We start from the raw sequence: 18431 nt of genomic DNA, 5'->3' as shown, positions 1-18431 counted from the left end.
TAACACTCCGATCGCCAGGGCGGTAGCAACAAACACCGCAGCGGTCACTGCTAACAGACAGGCCGAAGACAATGTACGCCCACTGTATTATGAGAGGCCAATCCGCCAGCTTTTCCGGGGCGGTACCTACGACATCAAAGCAAGGCGGAAACAGTACACTGAAGGGGAACCACTCACCTTTCAACTCTCAACGAAGAATCAGGATGCCATGGAGCCCGAACTGAAGGTCCTCCCCATGTTGGTGTATCTACTAATACACCAGGAAATAGAAAGAAGGCGGCGGCGATGACGACGGTGAGTACTGCACCTAGCACACAGGGGAGGGGGGATGTAAAAGAGAGTGACACACATGCACGTGGCACGCAACACCCCCACCCTCACCCACAACACACTAACACATCCAACAACATTACAGATACACCCTGTTACCCCCTGGAAGAACGAACAAGGACAAAAGGAATTGAGTTCAAATAGTGATATTTTGGAACATGCAGATATAGCAAACACATTTTAAAAAATCTGTATATGGGTGGTCTGCCCACTGCTTGGTCCTGGGAAGTGCAAAGCCACAGTCTCTCAAGTGGGTAGTTTCCCACTGCTTGCTCCTGGGGAATGCAAAGCCACAGTCTCTCAAGTGGGTGGTCTGCCCACTGCTTGCTCCTGGGGAGTGCAAAGCCACAGTCTTTCAAGTGGGTGGTTTGCCCACTGCTTGCTCCTTGGGAGTGCAAAGCCACAGTCTCTCAAGTGGGTGCTTTGCCCACTGCTTTCTCCTGGGGAGTGCAAAGCCACAGTCTCTCAAGTGGGTGGTTTGCCCACTGCTTGGTCCTGGGGAGTGCAAAGCCACAGTCTCTCAAGTGGGTGGTTTGCCCACTGCTTGCTCCTGGGGAGTGTAAGGCTATTGCCTCTCAAGTGGATGGCTTCTTGTAAAGATGAGTCTTTCAGCTTTATTGCAATTCCATCTTTTTATTTCATGAGTAGATATCCGGCACCTCCAGCACAGCTCCTTCTCCTGCTGCCTCTCTCCTACTTTCTTTTTCCCCAGACTTCCCACATTCCATCTGAAGTCACCACCTACCTCATAACATTCTAATATTGACAGTTCTTATCTTACACAAAGGTATCAAGCTATCTTCACACTTCTCCCCCCTATACAGTACACAACGAACAACAATAAGATAACAAAAACATTAATATCCACAAAGAATATGGTAACACTGGTTCAACATTTTCTTTTTTTTTTTCTTCTTTCTGCACTGGACTATACAGAATAATCAAGTAAGCTTCTTATTCTAACGACGAATTTTACACACACTTCCCATACTCCAAGAAGAACCATCCTCCAAAATTACTACATTTCGTTTAATTTCCTTCACCAATTGAGGAGTAGAATACTTGCTGTCCCCTTTCACAACTACTCCACTTTTCCTTGTCACTACCGAATCCCCTTTGTTTATGTGACAAGATTTCACAATCATTCTTTTGTTATAATATTGGATGGTTTTTTTCTGCATCTCTTCTACTTTCTCTCTCACTACCTCCCTGTCCACTCTCACATCCCTTTCAGTTTTCAACCACACTGGACATTCTTTCACACCCGACATTCTCCCTTTCAGTGATACAAACGGCGCCACGCCAGTAACCGAATGTGGAGTTGTGCAATACGTCCACATCATCTTACTTAATTCTTTTCTCCAAGAGAGATGGTTAGCCAATAATAATTGAATATTTTCCATTACCACGCGATTCACTCTCTCAACCAATCCATTGGCTTGTGGGTGGAACAGAGCAACTCTTTCATGACTAATCCCCATTCTTCCGTAAGTATTCTACCATTTCATGTGACACAAATTGTACACCATTGTCAGACACAATAGTCTTAGGAATACCTTTTTCTAAGAAGATTTCTTCAAAAAACTCTATGACTCTTGCAGTATTCACCTGGTCAACAGTTTTGACAACAAACCACTTCAAGTGATAATCCACTAGCACAATAATAAACTTACTCCTTGCACCGAACTTGGAGATAGGACCAATAAAATCCACAGCTAGTTTTTCCCAAGGTCTTCCTGGAAACTTAATGGGAGCCAATAGGGTTTGCCTTAGAATCTTAGTGTTATCACTATTGCCAAAAGGTACACAATTCTTCACTGTTTCTTCTACCTTTTTATCCATCCCTGGCCACCAAAACAATTGTCTTATTTTCCTCTTCATCATCCCTCGACCCAAATGTCCTTGATGTGTGATGTCAATGATGTGCTTCCTAACACCCTCAGGAGGAATGATTTGATTTCTCCTAAATAACCTACCCTCCTGTACACTTAGCTGATCCTTAATCTTGAAGTAGCAAGACACATCACTACTTTGTTCGTCCTCATTCATCCACCCATTAATTACTTTATTTCCCACCTTATTCATAATGTAGTCATTTGCCTTTGCATTTTCCCACTCACTTTCACTCAAGGCCAGTTCACCCAAGATTTTTCCTACAAAATCCTCAACCCTTTCACCTACAATCTCATCCACGCCTATTGGCATTCTTGACAGACAATCCGCAACCACATTTCTACTACCTTTTACAAACTCTACATCAGAATTATGCTCCATTACAGATAACAACCATCTTGAAACACGTGGTGTTACATTACCTTCTAAACCACGTCCCCCTTTGAAGATAGAAACTAATGGTTTATGGTCTGTCCTCAACTTAAAAGGTACTCCCCATAAGTAAAACCTGAAATGATTGATCCCCCAGCAACAAGCTAAGGCCTCTCTTTCTATTACAGAATATGATAATTCCGTGCCCTGTAATCGTCTTGAAGCAAATCCTACAACATATTCATCACCGTTCTTTACTTGTGTCAATACCGCTCCCACTCCTACATTGCTCGCATCCGAAGTTACATATGTCTTTGCTGTTACATCAAAGGCACCCAAAATGGGAGCTTCTAAAATACACTTTTTCACACTCTCAAAGGCACGTTTGCACTCTTCACTCCACACATACACTACTCCTTTTTTCATCAGTTTTCTCAAGGGTTCTACAATCTCTGTAAAATTTCTTATGAACTTAGCACAATATTCTGCAAGACCTAGGAAAGACTTTAGCTCATCCTTGCAGCTCGGTTCAGTGCATTCTCAATTGCGGCTACTATGCTTTTCTTAGGCCTAATACCATCACAACTAATAGTGTGTCCCAGATATGTTACCTCAGGTTTTCTAATTTGACATTTTTCCTCCTTAATGGTGAAGCCTCTCTTTTCTAACCTGGACATTACTTCTTCAAATAAGAAGTCATGCTCACTTTCACTATCACCCACAATCAAAATGTCGTCCTGAAAGCATAATACTTTGTCCAGATCACCAAAAATTTCCCCCATCAGTCTCTGGAAGACGGCAGAGGCAGAGGCTACACCAAAAGGCATCCTCTTGTAACGGAAAGCCCCTAAAGGCATCACAAAAGATGTCAAATGTCTAGAATCCTCATTCAAATTAATCTGGTGATAGGCAGATGACATATCCAAAACACAAAAAATACACCCTTTGCCTTTTATAGATAACATTTGAGAAATGTTTGGTAAAGGTTGTCTGTAAACCCAGATATTTTTGTTCAGATCTCTGAGATCGATACATAAACGAATCCTTCCTGCCTCCTTGGGTGCTACAACAAATGGAGCGAGCCACTCTGAGGATTCTATGGGCTCAATGATACAATTTTGCAACAACCTATCCAATTCCTTTTTCAAGGGTTCTCTCATCAAGGTCGGTATGTTCCGCACTTTATGGACTATTGGTGTTGCATTCCTCTTTAGTACAATCTTGTGAGAAAAGCCTTTCAAGATACCCAGTCTTGACGAAAAAACTTGTGGATTCTTTTGAATTAAGGGATGTTGAAGATTTGCCCTCACTTCATCAATTCCTTGTTTTTCCATAATTATTACAGGCTCTTTAGCATTAGGATTCAAAATTATGCCCAAATCCTTTTGATGACGCCAACCCAATAAATTTGTTCCATAGTTTGTAATATATATCCTTCCTTTAACCGCTCTACCCTTGAAAACAATTGTCATCCAATGCATGCCTATCATTTCTATCCTCTTCCCGGCATAGCCTACAACTTTTATATCCGGTTCCAACAAATTCTCATTTCTAGCGTCATTCCACAGTTCCTCATATATGTTCTTTGAAATAAGTGTGAACAGACTTCCAGAGTCTATCAATAGTTTGATTGGCATGTCGTTCAGTAACACTTGAGCATGAGGTTTCTCGAACACATTTGTACTTTCCAGACTAACTTTGTCACTCGATTCTTGTACACACGTAATTCCCTCATTAGGCGCATAGTCATTAAGATTTTCATCCACTGTTAATATTGTTTCTTCCATGTTCCCACATACATCCTGAATTTCTTGAATTGTTCGTCCACCACCTTCGTTTACTTTGAATTTACAAACTGTGGCAAAATGTCCTCTTTTGCCGCAATTGCGACATATTGCACTCCTTGCTGCACACATTTTGCTAGACGCAATGTGCCCAGGAGCACCACACCGATAGCATTTTATTTCTCTCAAGCCAAACTTCTCCCCATCCAACTCTTCCCGACTCTTTGTTGATTTTTTCCTTTCTTCATTAACTGAGAATTTGCTCTTATTCTTGATCTCACTAATAACATTTTGTTTCCCTTCTTTGTTAGATTCATCCATTTCCTGTATCCACACAGCCGTGTGCTCCTTCCTTTTAGCAATTTGTATCGCTTCTTCCAGATTTGGATCTTTCATTAATAGTTTCTCTCTTATTTTCTTGTTGAAAGCACACCTTACTATCTGGTCTCTTATCAGGGAATCAGATAACTGTTCGAAGCGGCAAGACAACGCAAGTCCACGGAAGGTTGCCACATATGATGCTATATCTTCATCGGCACATTGCATCCTCGAAAACAATTTGTGACGTTCCAAAACTAAATTAGTCTTAGGCGTAAATTGTAGATCCAGCATTTGCAAGGACATCTCAAATACATTGGTGGGTTGTCCATCGCCCATACCTTCCGGTAGGTCCTCATAAATTCTTCTTCCTTCAATACCCAAATGGTGAAGAAGGATTGCTTGCCTTCTGAAAGGACCACAATGATCATCCCCAATTGCCAATATGTAAGTAGTAAATATTTTTTTCCATTGTTTCCATGGAATAGGTGGCTCCCCAGGAGTTGGTAAAAAAGGTGGTGGTGAAGACATGCTCTGATCGTCCATAGTTCCAATTATTTAACAACAATAAAGATTTTCTTTATTTGTTTATTACTTTTATTGGGTTTTTTTTCCACTCTCCTTTTTACCTCTCTTTGCCCTTTATCCAAATAATAATTCATATAGCATGTTTCTAGTTTTGTTACTATCCTTTTGTAGTCCTTCTTTTCTTACTGTTACCAATTGTTCACAGAGTCCTTCTTCTATTTTTCCTACTCCACAGGTTCCCGTCGATGAAGATCAGCATGTACAGCTGATCGAAATGCGGAGAGGTAAGTATCCTTACTCTATATTTTATGTATCTTAAGTTTCTTATTGTTGAAGGGCAGTACATTCCAATGTAAAAATGTATTGTAATCGCAACATCTATATGTTTTAAAAAACACGGCAGTCGCTTATGTCGCCTAAGATGAACCCGTTCGGCTGAGCGCGATTCACTCGTGGCAGGAAGCTGCACGCTCACAGTCCTCGGCGCGTTCAGCTGAGCGTGATTTACTCTCGGCAGGAAGCCTTCGCTGCACTCGCCTCGTACGCTCACAGTGCTGATTTAAGCTGAGCGCGTTCGGCTTTGGTTGCACGCGATTCGCACGCTCCAAATATTTAAAAGTACACTTCTGCCCGTTGCGGTCGAGCGACTTAGTTTCAGTTGGTTGTGCTTTATAAATGGTTGTAAAAGTTTTTGCTTTAGTCTAATTAAAGTATTTTCTACAAGGCGTATTTTGCGCTTTACAATGCTAATTAAACAGTGACTCAGTACTGTTGATTTCCCGCAATATTTGTCTTACACAACAATTGACGTATCAACGAACGAACGTAGTTGGATTATGGAAATAGTTAGATTGATACTATTCTAATAATAAACTTGCTCACCACAGTTTCTTGAAGAAAATTGAAGAAATTGTTTTGATGTTTTGAATACTCAGTTGATCCATAAATTTACCGAGCTGTATTCAATTCCAGGAGTGGAGGTGTTTTGCTCAATCCGTCTCCTGCACGGTCACCTCGTCCCCAATGTAAAGATGAGTCTTTCAGCTTTATTGCAATTCCATTTTTGCAGACGGCTGACCACTGGGGAGGATGGTGGTAACTGTCATTGTGGCAGCGGCGGTGCAAGGGGTGGTGCAGATGGCGGGGCATGTGGCGGTGCAGGTGACGGTGGAGGTGGCGGTCGTTGCAGCAGTGCTTCCCGTGGTACATGTTGCTGCCCTGTCAGGAGAAATGGTGATCACCAGTCCCTCACCAGGAGGCTCCGTGCCCTGAGGTGACTTGCCCTTGCTTTTGTGTCCCTTCCCCACCTTGGTAGTCACTGCTGGAACCTCGGCACCGTCCTCTTTGGTTTTGGATGAGGCCTTGCTGGGTGGGTGGTGTGTCTTTTCCTTGCTGCATGCCGGACCCTTCTTAACCTTGGAAGGTGGTGGAATCGGGTGGTCCTTAGCATCGGTAGGTGGCACACTGGCAGCCCTGACGGGTGCCCCCTTCGATCCTCTCACACATGCAGGGACCACAGCGGACGCCGATTTTGTGGCTGAGATGCTGGCCTGGGATCTCAATATCCCGGCCCTAGGGGAAGGACAGGGGGGAGGTGTAGGGAAGAGGTCAACGTTAGCCAGGAAAAGTTTTTTGGACACACTGGGATGGGAAGATGGAGGTGGTGTGGGAGTGGAGGGAGAGGTAGTGGTAGTGGTTGTAGGAGGTGCACGTCTGCTGAGTTTGGGTGAAGGTGCATGGGCTTGAGGCTGTTGTGAGGTGGATGGCTGTTAAGTGGGTGTGTGCCTGCGTTTGTGTACTTTGGGAGGAGGGCTCACAGACACACTGGGAGAGGACACAGGGGACTGGTTGTTGGGGTGATGATTGCTCGTGAGGGGTGTATTGTGATGGGCGTGCTGGTGATGGAGGCAGTGGCTGATGATGTAGTGCATGAAGGTGTGAGTGGAGACGCTACTGGGAGGGAGGTGGATGAAGAGGAGGAGGGGGACACAGTGGAGGAAGTGGATGTTGGTATGTGTGCATGGGTATGGTGCTTGTGTGAGTGCATGTGTGATGATGTGTGCTGCTTATGTTTTCCTGAGCCACTTTTGTGTGTTGATGTGTGTGCATGCTGGTTTGAAGGTGTGCTTGGGATAGGCTGAGGTAGAGGGGATTGGGTCTGGGTAGTGGAACTTGGAGGGGGGAGGCGGGACACAGGGACAACGGCTGCCATCAGTGCTGAGGCAAGAGCCTGAAATGCTCTCTGTTGGACCGCCACGCCAGAATGAATGCCCTCCAGGTATGCATTTGTTTGTTGAAAATGCCTCTCGACACCCTGGATGGCATTCAGAATGGTTGACTGCCCAACAATGAGGGATCTCAGGAGGTCAATAGCCTCCTCACTGAGGGCAGCGGGGCTGACTGGGGCAAGGCCTGAGGTGCCTGGGGTGAAGGAGATGCCCACCCTCCTGAGTGAGCGGGCACGGGAAACACGCTGATGGGCTGCTGGGAGGGCAGTGCTGATAGGAGGGGTGGCGGCTGTACCTGTTGTTGGAGTGGGCACAGAGGTGTCTGCCACTGCCAGGGAGATTCCATCAGAGGAGGAGTCGCTGTTACTGGTATCCCCTCCTGTCCCCGTCATGGAGCTCCCCTCGCCCTCCGTCCCACTGGTGCCTTCATCCTCAGTGGATTCACCCTCATGCGCCATGTGGGATGCAGCTCCCTCCGTCGCCGGTGCCTCTACTCCTCCGCCAGATGATGCTAATGCACACAGGAACAGGGTGACAAAACAAGAAGGTGGGATAGACAGAGGATACACATGGTCAATGCCAGCAACACCACTACCGTTGGCATACACAACACACACTGAGCTGCCCTATGCACTAGGCCATGCCCAACCACTCACTAAGGTAATCACCAGCCCATGGGGTACAATGCCTAACGCCAGCACCTGCACACCTGACACCCACAGGACCCTGCCCAGTAGTAGTTGGCCACTTGCACCATTGGGGTAGGGATGCTTCAGAGTCTGCAAACAAAGGACCTACCCTGGCATGATCGCCCTGGCCTAAGGGCACCCACAGCCCTCATCCCCCACCCAGCTAGTTCCTAAAGCGCTCAAAGTCAGCTTTCTGAAACTGTACTCACCCCCTTGTGGCTGGTGTGATGCCTTCAAGTGCCCATCCAACTCCAGATAGGCCACCGCCAGGATGCGGAACATCAGGGGGGTCATGGTGTGACGGGCACCCCTTCCACATTGGGAGGCCAGCCCCAGCTTGGCCTCCTCCGTCTTCTTGGTCCTGCGGCCCAGGTCCTCCCATCTCTTGCAGCAGTGGGTGCGCCGCCTGTGATAGACCCCAGGGTCCACACCTCCTTGGCGATGGCATGCCAAATACCCTTCTTCTGATATCAGCTATCTGCCAGCCCACAGGAATCCCCCCTCTAGTACAGGTCCTGGCAGTGCTCCATTTCCTGGCAAGTGTCCATGGCATCAGGGATGTCTCAGACAATGTTCTCCAACGTGTTGACCAGAGTGTTGTCTGCCCTGCTGAAACACATGCGCAGCTACATCGTGTTCACCCAGGTGGAGGATTTAGCCACAGTGAAAGCTGACTTCTATGCCCTGGGACAGGTCCTCCACATCATTGGTGCCATTGATGGGTCACATGTGGCATCTGTCCCCCCCCGCATAAATGCATAAATGAACAGGTCTACAGGAATATAAAAAGCTATCATACAATGAATGTGCAAATGGTGTGTTTGGCGGACCAGTACATCTCCCATGTGAATGCCAAATATCCTGGCTCAGGGCATGACACCTACATCTTGAGAAATAGCAGCATCCCTTATGTGATAGGCCAGCTACAGAGGCACAGGGTGTGGCTAATAGGTGAGCCCAAGGGCCCCACACAGTATATGTAGGTGTCTGGGTATGGGGTTGTCCCTAAGGGTTAGTGTGTGTCTCACAATTGTCCCTCAATATTTACAGGTGACTCTGGTTACCCCAACCTGTCATGGCTACTGACCCCAGTGAGGAATCCCAGGACAAGGGCAGAGGAGTGTTACAATGAGACACATGGGTGAACAAGGAGGATTATTGAGAGGACCTTCGGCCTCCTGAAGGCCAAGTTCCGGTGCCTCCATCTGAAAGGTGGATCCCTGTACTACTCACCCAAGAAGGCGTGCCAGATCATCATGGCATGCTGTATATTGCACAACCTGGCATTGAGACGCCAGGTGCCTTTCCTGCTGGAGGATGAGCCTGGTGATGTTCTTGTGGCAGCGGTGGAGCCTGTGGACAGTGAGGAAGAGGAGGCAGATGAAGAAGATGTGGACAACAGAACAAACATTATACAGCAGTACTTTTAGTGACACACAGGTAAGGGACTGTAACTCCTCTTCATATTTCAGTATACATTTGGACATTGTACATGGCAGGTTCTTACCCTCTGTGTATGGTCACTGACGGTTCCTTTAGGTTTCCTTTTTTCAGATCTGTGTACCCCATTCTGGCTTCTGCTATGTGTACTGCTGCCCACCAACTGTCATACATTGGTGTAATTCAATGAACATAGACGTTGCAATGCTTTGGGGAAGTAGTAAGCATACATCTTTCAAATCATTACACTGACTCCAGTATGGTTTATATTTCAATGGTGTTTATTTTTTGTGGTAAATAGTATGGGGGTACGTGCAAGGGGCTGGGGTGATGGTGGAGGATGGTCCATGGTAGAGTCCAGTCTCTTGGTATCACAGGTGCATTGTCCAATGTGGCATAGGAAGGGGAGTAATGGCAGTTCAAGGTGGACAGAGTGACAGAGTGGGACAGAAGGGTGACAATCAGGAGAGTCCTATTTCCTGGCGGGGGTCTTGGCAATGTTCTCTGTCTTCTGCCTGGATCGCAGGGGCCGTTTGCTGGGTGGTTCTCCTTCTGCAGGGGGTGGGGTGCTGGTGGCCTGTTGGTCCTGTGGCGGGGCCTCCTGTCCACTGGTGCTAGCGGAGGTGGAAGGCTGTTCATCGGTTTGGCTAGTCTCAGGGGCCCTTTGTTGTGCCACTGCCTCCCTCATGGTCTTGCCCATGTAAGCCAGCACCCCTGCTATGGTGACCAGGATGGTGTAGATTTTTGTGAGGTCCTACCTGATGCCCAGGTACTGTCCCTCCTGCAGCCGCTGGGTCTCCTGCAACTTGGCCAGTACTGTGCCCATGGTCTCCTGGGAATGGTGGTATGCTCCCATGATGTTTGAGAGTGCCTCGTGGAGGGTCAGTTCCCTTGGCCTGTCCTCCCCCTGTCGCACAGCAGTCCTCCCAGCTTCCCTGTTGTCCTGTGCCTCTGTCCCCTGAACCGTGTGCCCACTGCCACTGACCCGAGGTCCCTGATCGACCTGTGTTTGTGGGGTTGCCTGGAGTCCCTGTAGTGGTGGACACACTGCTGATTGACGTGTCCTGGGGACAGTGGCATGGGCCCGCTGGGTGGGTGCTGTGGTGGTGTTTCCTGAGGGGGGAGGCTCTGTGGTGGGTTGGGACTGTGGCAGGCCAACCAACCAACTGTCCAGAGGTCCCTGATGGGCCAGGTTGGTCATCGTGATCTAGGCGTGCAGAGCTGCTGTCATCACTGTGGGCCTCTTCTGTGGGGGGACCGGATGTAGCTGGCACCTCCTCTCCGGTGACTTTGGGTAGGGGTCCTGTTGGGATGCAAATGCATTGTTATTGAATCTGTGTGTGCCATCTTGTGCAATGGGTGTGTTTCCCTTATATAATTGTGGTTTCCCTGTCGCATTGGCCTTGTGTGATTGCTGATTGTGTGGGCTGGGTGAGTCTCTCTGCTGGGCATGCTGTGGTGATGGGTGTCCATGCATTGTTGTTGCATGCAGGGCTTGATATTGGGATGTGTGGGTTGTGATGGTGGGCTAGATGTAAGGTGATGGAGTGATGGGAGTGAGGGTACAGATGGGTGTATGTGATGGCATGCAGGTAGGGGGGGATAAAGTAGTAAAATAAATTGACATACCGTCTCCAGGCCTCCTGCTACTCCTGCGACTCCCTCAGGATGCATGATCGCCAAGACTTGCTCCTCCCATGTTGTTATTTGTGGGGGAGGAAGTGGGGGTCCACCACCAGTCCTCTGTACAGCAATCTGGTGTCTTGAAACCACGGAATGCACCTTCCCCTGTAGGTCGTTCCACCTCTTCATGATGTCAACCCTGGTTCTTGGATGCTGTCCCACGGCATTGACCCTGTCGACGATTCTCCGCCATAGCTCCATCTTCCTTGCAATGGACATCTGCTGCACCTGTGATCCGAATAGCTGTGGCTCTACCCGGATGATTTCGTCCACCATGACCCTTAGCTCCTCCTCAGAAAACCTGGGGTGTCTTTGAGGTGCCATGGATGTGCTGTGAGTGATATGTGTGAGGTAATGTGCGGGTGATGTGTTGTGATGTATACTGTGATGTGCGTGGATGGTGTATGAGTGATGGTGTTCTGTGCCTCTGATGGGGTGTGTGCTCTTTGCTTGTCTCTCTGTGCTTAGTCTCTTTTGTTTGGTTGTAAGGGGTTGTGGGTATTGTGGGTGTGTGTTTTATAGTGGTGTGAGTGTTTGGGTGTGGTGTGTGTATGTATGTCAGGTGTGTGTATTTTGAATTGTCCAATGTGGTGTTGTTTTGTAAATGTGTGTGTATTTTCAGCGCAGTGGTGTGTACCGCCAATGGTTTACGCGGTTGAAAGACCGCCGCAATAATTCGTGGGTCGTGATACTGTGGGCATATTCCTGTTGGCGTGACGGTGTGGGTTTTGCTATCGCCAGTTTATCACTGACCTTTGGTGTGGCGGACTTGTGTGGGTGTCTGTATGGTGGCGGTATTCTCTGTTTGAGTCATAATACCCGTGGCGGATTACCGCCACAGGTACGGTATCTTGGCGGCCATCGGCACGGCGGTAAGCAGAATTTACCGCCAGGGTTGTAATGAGGGCATTAGTTTTGATAATACGGGTTATTGTTGCTAGAGTTTATAATATACCGATGGTCAAATCCCATAGGTTTGTGACTATCTTCCTTCTACACACTTCCCACTTATATGGTGATGAACACCAATGATTTGAAGGATCTCTGCTTGCAAAGAAAAACAAAATATACGTGCTGTCCACATCCCCATGAGCCAACACATCAACCACTTGTTTTTATTCTTATTGTGAAATACCTACACACAACACACTAATTAAAAACAAATCATGTATAATAGATGTTTGCTGTAATGCACTATTGTCTCATAGAAAATGTAAATTATGTTTGTAACTGCACACTTAATTCCTCTTCAAGGTTAAGCTCACTCGGCACAAGGGTTTGAAGATCAATTATTAGTTCAGATTACCTTTTTCTCAATTGAGCAATTTGATTCCCACCTCTCAGATTAATCTTGATTTGTTCAATCCCATAAAGAGCCAGTTTGGTACGATCTTTATAATGGAATTTTTCAAAATGTCTGCCTACTGGATATCTCTGATCACCATGTTCAATGGCTCGCATATACTCCCAAACCCACTTTTTTACTGCACAGACTGTACTCCCCACATATCTCAAGGGGCATGGACATTCTAGTATATAAATTACAAGCTGTGTCCTGCAGGTTAAGAATTGTGTTATAGGATATCTGTGAACTGGTTCATATTCCTTTTTAACAATGCTAGATTTACCTGCTTTGCAGCACCCACATGAGAAAATTATGTAATCCAAATTTCTCATCACTTGATTTTATAGTGATATCACTATTTACCAGAGCATTGCGTAATGATCTTGCTTTTCGATACATGATGCTGGGTTTGACTCCTAATCTGGTCTCAACTATATTGTTATTTCTCAGAATACCCCAGTGTTTGGATATGATCTTACTTATTTGACCGATATTATTGTTGTAGGTTAATACTATTCTTAATGTAGGGTTATTGTTAGATATCTTGTTGTTAGAAAATATTATCCCATCTCTGGTAATACTGTCCACCTTCCTACCAGCTTCCTGCAGCACCTGTTTAGGATATCCTCTATCTCTGAATCTTTTCATCATTGTCTGTTTTTCCATTTTAAAAGCTTCCTCCTCAGTGCTGCAATTTCTTTTGGCTCCAAGGAGTTCACCATAGGGAATACTCCACTTCAATTTTTTGAGGTTTCCTGAATAGCGGAGTTTCCACTTTATTCATTTTAATTTCAACTACAACATCAAGGAATTCTATGTCGGTCTTACTAGTAACAAGAAAAAAGGTGAGATTGTTGTCATTGTTATTCAACACCTTGACAAACTTTTACAGTTTGTTTTCAGAACCTCTCTAAATGATGAATATGTCATAAGACTACCTTATGACAATAAGTCTATATCTCATAATTTTGTAACACTTGTTCTTCCCACCAGCCAAGTAACAAGTTTACAAAGCTGGGAGCAAAACAAGTGCCCATCACAGTTCCGAGGATCTGTTGATATAGCTTGCCATCAAAGAGAAAGATATTATTTTCAAGACACAATCTCATCATTTCCATTATCATCTTTGTATGTTCCAATAACCTAACCGGTCTGGCTTGCAGGAAATGATTGAATGCCTGTAGTCTCTGCTTGTGATCTATGACTGTATATAATGATTTTACATCCATAGTTGCCAAAAGGAAATATTCCTCCCAATTTCTCCCTATGAAAGAAAATTCTTTGTGTCTTTCACAAATTATGGAATGGTTAACACAAAATCTTGAAGAATTCGATCTACATACCTAGATACATTTTCAAAAGCACTATCCCTAGATGACACTATGGGTCTCCCTGGAGGGGTTGCTCTTATTTTTATGAATTTTAGGCAAAAAGTACATTACTGGCAATTTGGGATATTCCTTTTTTAAATAACTATGGCCACATGTACAAAGATCTGTTTTTTTGTTTGCGAGTCGCAAGACCGGATGTACAACAGTGTACTTTACACTGTTTGCGATTCCCAATGGGGTCGCTAATGACCTACCTCATGAATATTCATGAGGTAGGTCGCAATTTGTGACCCCATTGGGAATGGCCGCCCTCACAGGGATTGATGGTGGCCTGCTGGAGACAGCAGACCACAATGTCTGTGACTTCTTTTAAATAAAATTATTATTTTTTTTTAATTCAGTCCGTTTTCCTTAAAGGAAAACAAGATGCATTTCAAATCAAAAATTAAAAGTTTTCTTTTCATTTTTTCAGAGCAGGCAGTGGTTAATGGGACCTCTGCCTGCTCTGAAAAAATATTTTGCTGCCATTCACATGGGAACCCCTTCCCGTTTGCGAATGGGTTAACACCAGTTTGAAACTGGTGCTAACTACGATTGTTTTGTGACCACATTCATGGTCACAAAACAATCCTACATCACACTGCGACTCTCAATTAGGAACACCCCTTCCTAATTGCGATTTGCAAACCTATTTTGCGATTCGGTAAATAGATTACCGAATCGCAAAATAGGCTCTGTATATATCAAAATGTTTTTTTCCTGTCGCAAACGGTCAGATTCTGCGAATTGGGCCGTTTGAGATAGGAAAAATGGTAAGTACATGTGCCCCTATATTCCTCCCACTGCATAATACCTCTGTCTCACCAATCAGTAAGTTTATCCCATAGGGATGTTATACTTCTGGTATATGTGTAGGAAAGTACCATCTTGCCTGGCATGTTACCCCCATTTTTCACTGTATGTATGTTGTTTTAGCCCTTGTGTCACTGGGATCCTGCTAGGCAGGACCCTAATGCTCATAGTATGTGCCCTATATGTGTTCCCTGTGTGGTGCCTAACTGTATCACTGAGGCTCTGCTAACCAAAACCTCAGTGTTTATGCTCTCTCTGCTTTCTAAATTTGTCACTGCTAGTGACTAAATTTACCAATTCTCATTGGCACACTGGTACACCCACATAATTCCCTTGTATATGGTACTAAGGTACCCAGGGTATTGGGGTTCCAGGAGATCCCTATGGGCTACAGCATTTCTTTTGCCACCCATAGGGAGCTCAGGCAATTCTTACACAGGCCTGCCACTGCAGCCTGAGTGAAATAACATCCACGTTATTTCACAGCCATTTTTCACAGCACATAAGTAACTTATAAGTCACCTATATGTCTAACCCTCACTTAGTGAAGGTTGGGTGCCAAGTTACTTAGTGTGTGCGCACCATGGCACTAGAAAAGGTGCCCCCACATCGTTCAGGCCGAATTCCCCAGACTTTGTGATTGCGGGGACACCATTACACACGTGCACTATACATAGGTCACTACCTATGTATAGCGTCACAATGGTAACTCCGAACATGGCCATGTAACATGTCTAAGATCATGTAATTGTCACCCCAATACCGTTCTGGTTTTGGGAGGACAATTCCATGATCCCCCGGGTCTCTAGCACAGAACCCGGGTACTGCCAAACTGCCTTTCCGGGGTTTCCACTGCAGCTGCTGCCAACCCCTCAGACAGGATTCTGCCCTTCTGGGGTCTGGGCAGCCCTGGCCCAGGAAGGCAGAACAAAGGATTTCCTCTGAGAGAGGGTGTTACACCCTCTCCCTTTGGAAATAGGTGTGAAGGGCTGGGGAGGGCACAGATGGTGTCCATCTCTGCATAAGCCAGTCTACACCGGTTCAGGGATCCCCCAGCCCTGCTCTGGCGCGAAACTGGACAAAGGAAAGGAGAGTGACCACTCCCCTGACCAATACCTCCCAGGGGAGGTGCCCAGAGCTCCTCCAGTGTGTCCCAGACCTCTGCCATCTTGGAAACAGAGGTTTTGGGGGCACACTGGACTGCTCTGAGTGGCCAGTGCCAGCAGGTGACGTCAGAGACCCCCTCTGATAGGCTCTTACCTTTCTTGGTAGCCAATCCTCCTTTCTTGGTAGCCAAACCTCCTTTTCTGGCTATTTATGGTCTCTCCTCTGGGGTATTCTGCAGATAATGAATGCAAGAGCTCACCAGAGTTCCTCTGCACTTCCCTCTTCGACTTCTGCCAAGGATCGACCGCTGACTGCTCCAGGACGCCTGCAAAACCGCAACAAAGTAGCAAGGCGACTACCAGCAACATTGTAGCGCCTCATCCTGCCGGCTTTCTCAACTGTTTCCTGGTGGTGTATGCTCTGGGGCCTGTCTGCCTTCACCCTGCACTAGAAGCAAAGAAGAAATCTCCAGTGGGTCAACGGAATCTTCCCCCTGCTGACGCAGGCACCAAACGCCTGCATCACCGGTCCTCTGGGTCCCCTCTCATCCTGACGAGTGTGGTCCCTGGAACACAGGAACTCTATCCAAGTGACTCCCACAGTCCAGTGATCCTTCAGTCCAAGTTTGGTGGAGGTAAGTCCTTGCCTCCCCACGCTAGACTGCAAACCTGTGTACTGCGTGATTTGCAGCTGCTCCGGCTTCTGTGCACTCCTCCAAGGATTCCTTCGTGCACAGCCTAGCTTGGGTCCCCAGCACTCCATCCTGCAGTGCTCAACCCTCTGAGTTGGACTCTGACATCGTGGGACCCTCCTTTGTGACTCTGAGCCAGCTCTGGTTCACAAAGCTTCTAAGTGCCTGCTCTGGTACTTCTGCGGGTGCTGCCTGCTTCCGTGGGGGCTCTATGAGTTGCTGAGCACCCCCTCTGTCTCCTCCTCCAAGGGGCGACATCCTGGTCCTTCCTGGTCCTTCCTGGTATCCAGCAGCACCCATAAAGCTCTACCACAACCCTTGCAGCTAGCAAGGTTTGTTTGTGGTATTTCTGTGTGGGAACACTTCTGCAACCTTCAGTACGCCGTAAGACATCTTCCACCCAAAGGAGAACTCCCTAGCTCTCTTCGTTGTTGCAGAATCCTAAGCTCCTTCCATCCAGAGGCAGCTTCCTTGCACCTTCATCCGGGGTTTCCTGGGCTCCTGCCCCCCCGGACACTATCGCGACTCTTGGACTTGGTCCCCTTGCCTTGCAGGTCCTCAGGTCCAGGAATCCATCTTCAGTGCTTTGCTGGTGTTTGTGGTTCTTGCAGGATCCCCCATCACGACTATTGTGTCCTTTTGGGGTAGTAGGTGTACTTTACTCCTACTTTTCAGGGTCTTGGGGTGGGTATCTTGGACACCCTGACTGTTTTCTTACAGTCCCAGCGACCCCCTACAAGCTCCATAGGTCTGGAGTCCATTCGTGATTCGCATTCCACTTTCAGAGAACATGGTTTGTGTTGCCCCTAGACCTATGTTCACCTATTGCATCCTATTGTAATCGTACACTGTTTGCATTACTTTTCTTACTATTACTTACCTGTTTTGGGTTTGTGCACATATGACTTGTGTATATTACTTACCTTCTAACTGAGGGTACTCACTGAGATACTTTTGGCATACTGTCATAAAAATAAAGTACCTTTATTTTTAGTAACTCTGAGTATTGTGTTTTCTTATGATATTGTGCTATATGATATAAGTGATATAGTAGGAGCTTTGCATGTCTCCTAGTTCAGCCTAAGCTGCTTTGCCATAGCTACCTTCTATCAGCCTAAGCTGATAGAAACACCTCTATTCTACTAATAAGGGATAACTGGACCTGGCACAGGGTGTAAGTACCACAAGGTACCCACTATAAGCCAGGCCAGCCTCCTACATTGGTGGTGCAGCGGTGGGATAAGTACTTGCAACTGCTTTACCACTTTGTCATGTTGTACTTTTCATAAGAGAATCATATACCAAATAGTTCAGTGTATGTACACTTAACCAAAAAAGTTTAATTTTCTATTCTAAAACTTTTAACAAAGTTCTGAAACGTTTTTGAAAACTTCTAAAAGTTTTCCCAAAGTTTGAAAAGGTTTTTTCTGTGCTTTCTAAAGTTCTAAAACTTTTTTCTTTCTCACTATCCTTAAACCTATACTATCATGTCTATTGTAGAGCCCACTCCCAAAACTGTTCATGCAACATATAAGAGTTTAAACTGTAAAAGTTTGAGGGGTATCTGCCTGGATAGAGGTTTGAATATAGGAAAGAACCCTACAAAAGAGTTTCTCTTTAACATGCTCATTGTAGATGACCAGAACTAGTCTGGCCCATCTCAGGAGAGGTTAGAAAAGGGAGGTGCTTCCCAGTCTGATTCAGAGGAATCCCCTGGAGAAGCTGGGGAGGGTTCTTACAAGGGTCTGCCCCCTAGCAGGGCACCTAGTGATGCTGGTAGTGATAGAGGTTCCCATAACAGTAGGACATCCTTTATCACTAGAGGCCAGGTTACTAGGGT

This window comes from Pleurodeles waltl, chromosome 3_1, assembly GCF_031143425.1.
Source record: "Pleurodeles waltl isolate 20211129_DDA chromosome 3_1, aPleWal1.hap1.20221129, whole genome shotgun sequence".
Taxonomy (NCBI): domain Eukaryota; kingdom Metazoa; phylum Chordata; class Amphibia; order Caudata; family Salamandridae; genus Pleurodeles; species Pleurodeles waltl.
Note: the sequence above shows the minus strand (reverse complement) of the source record.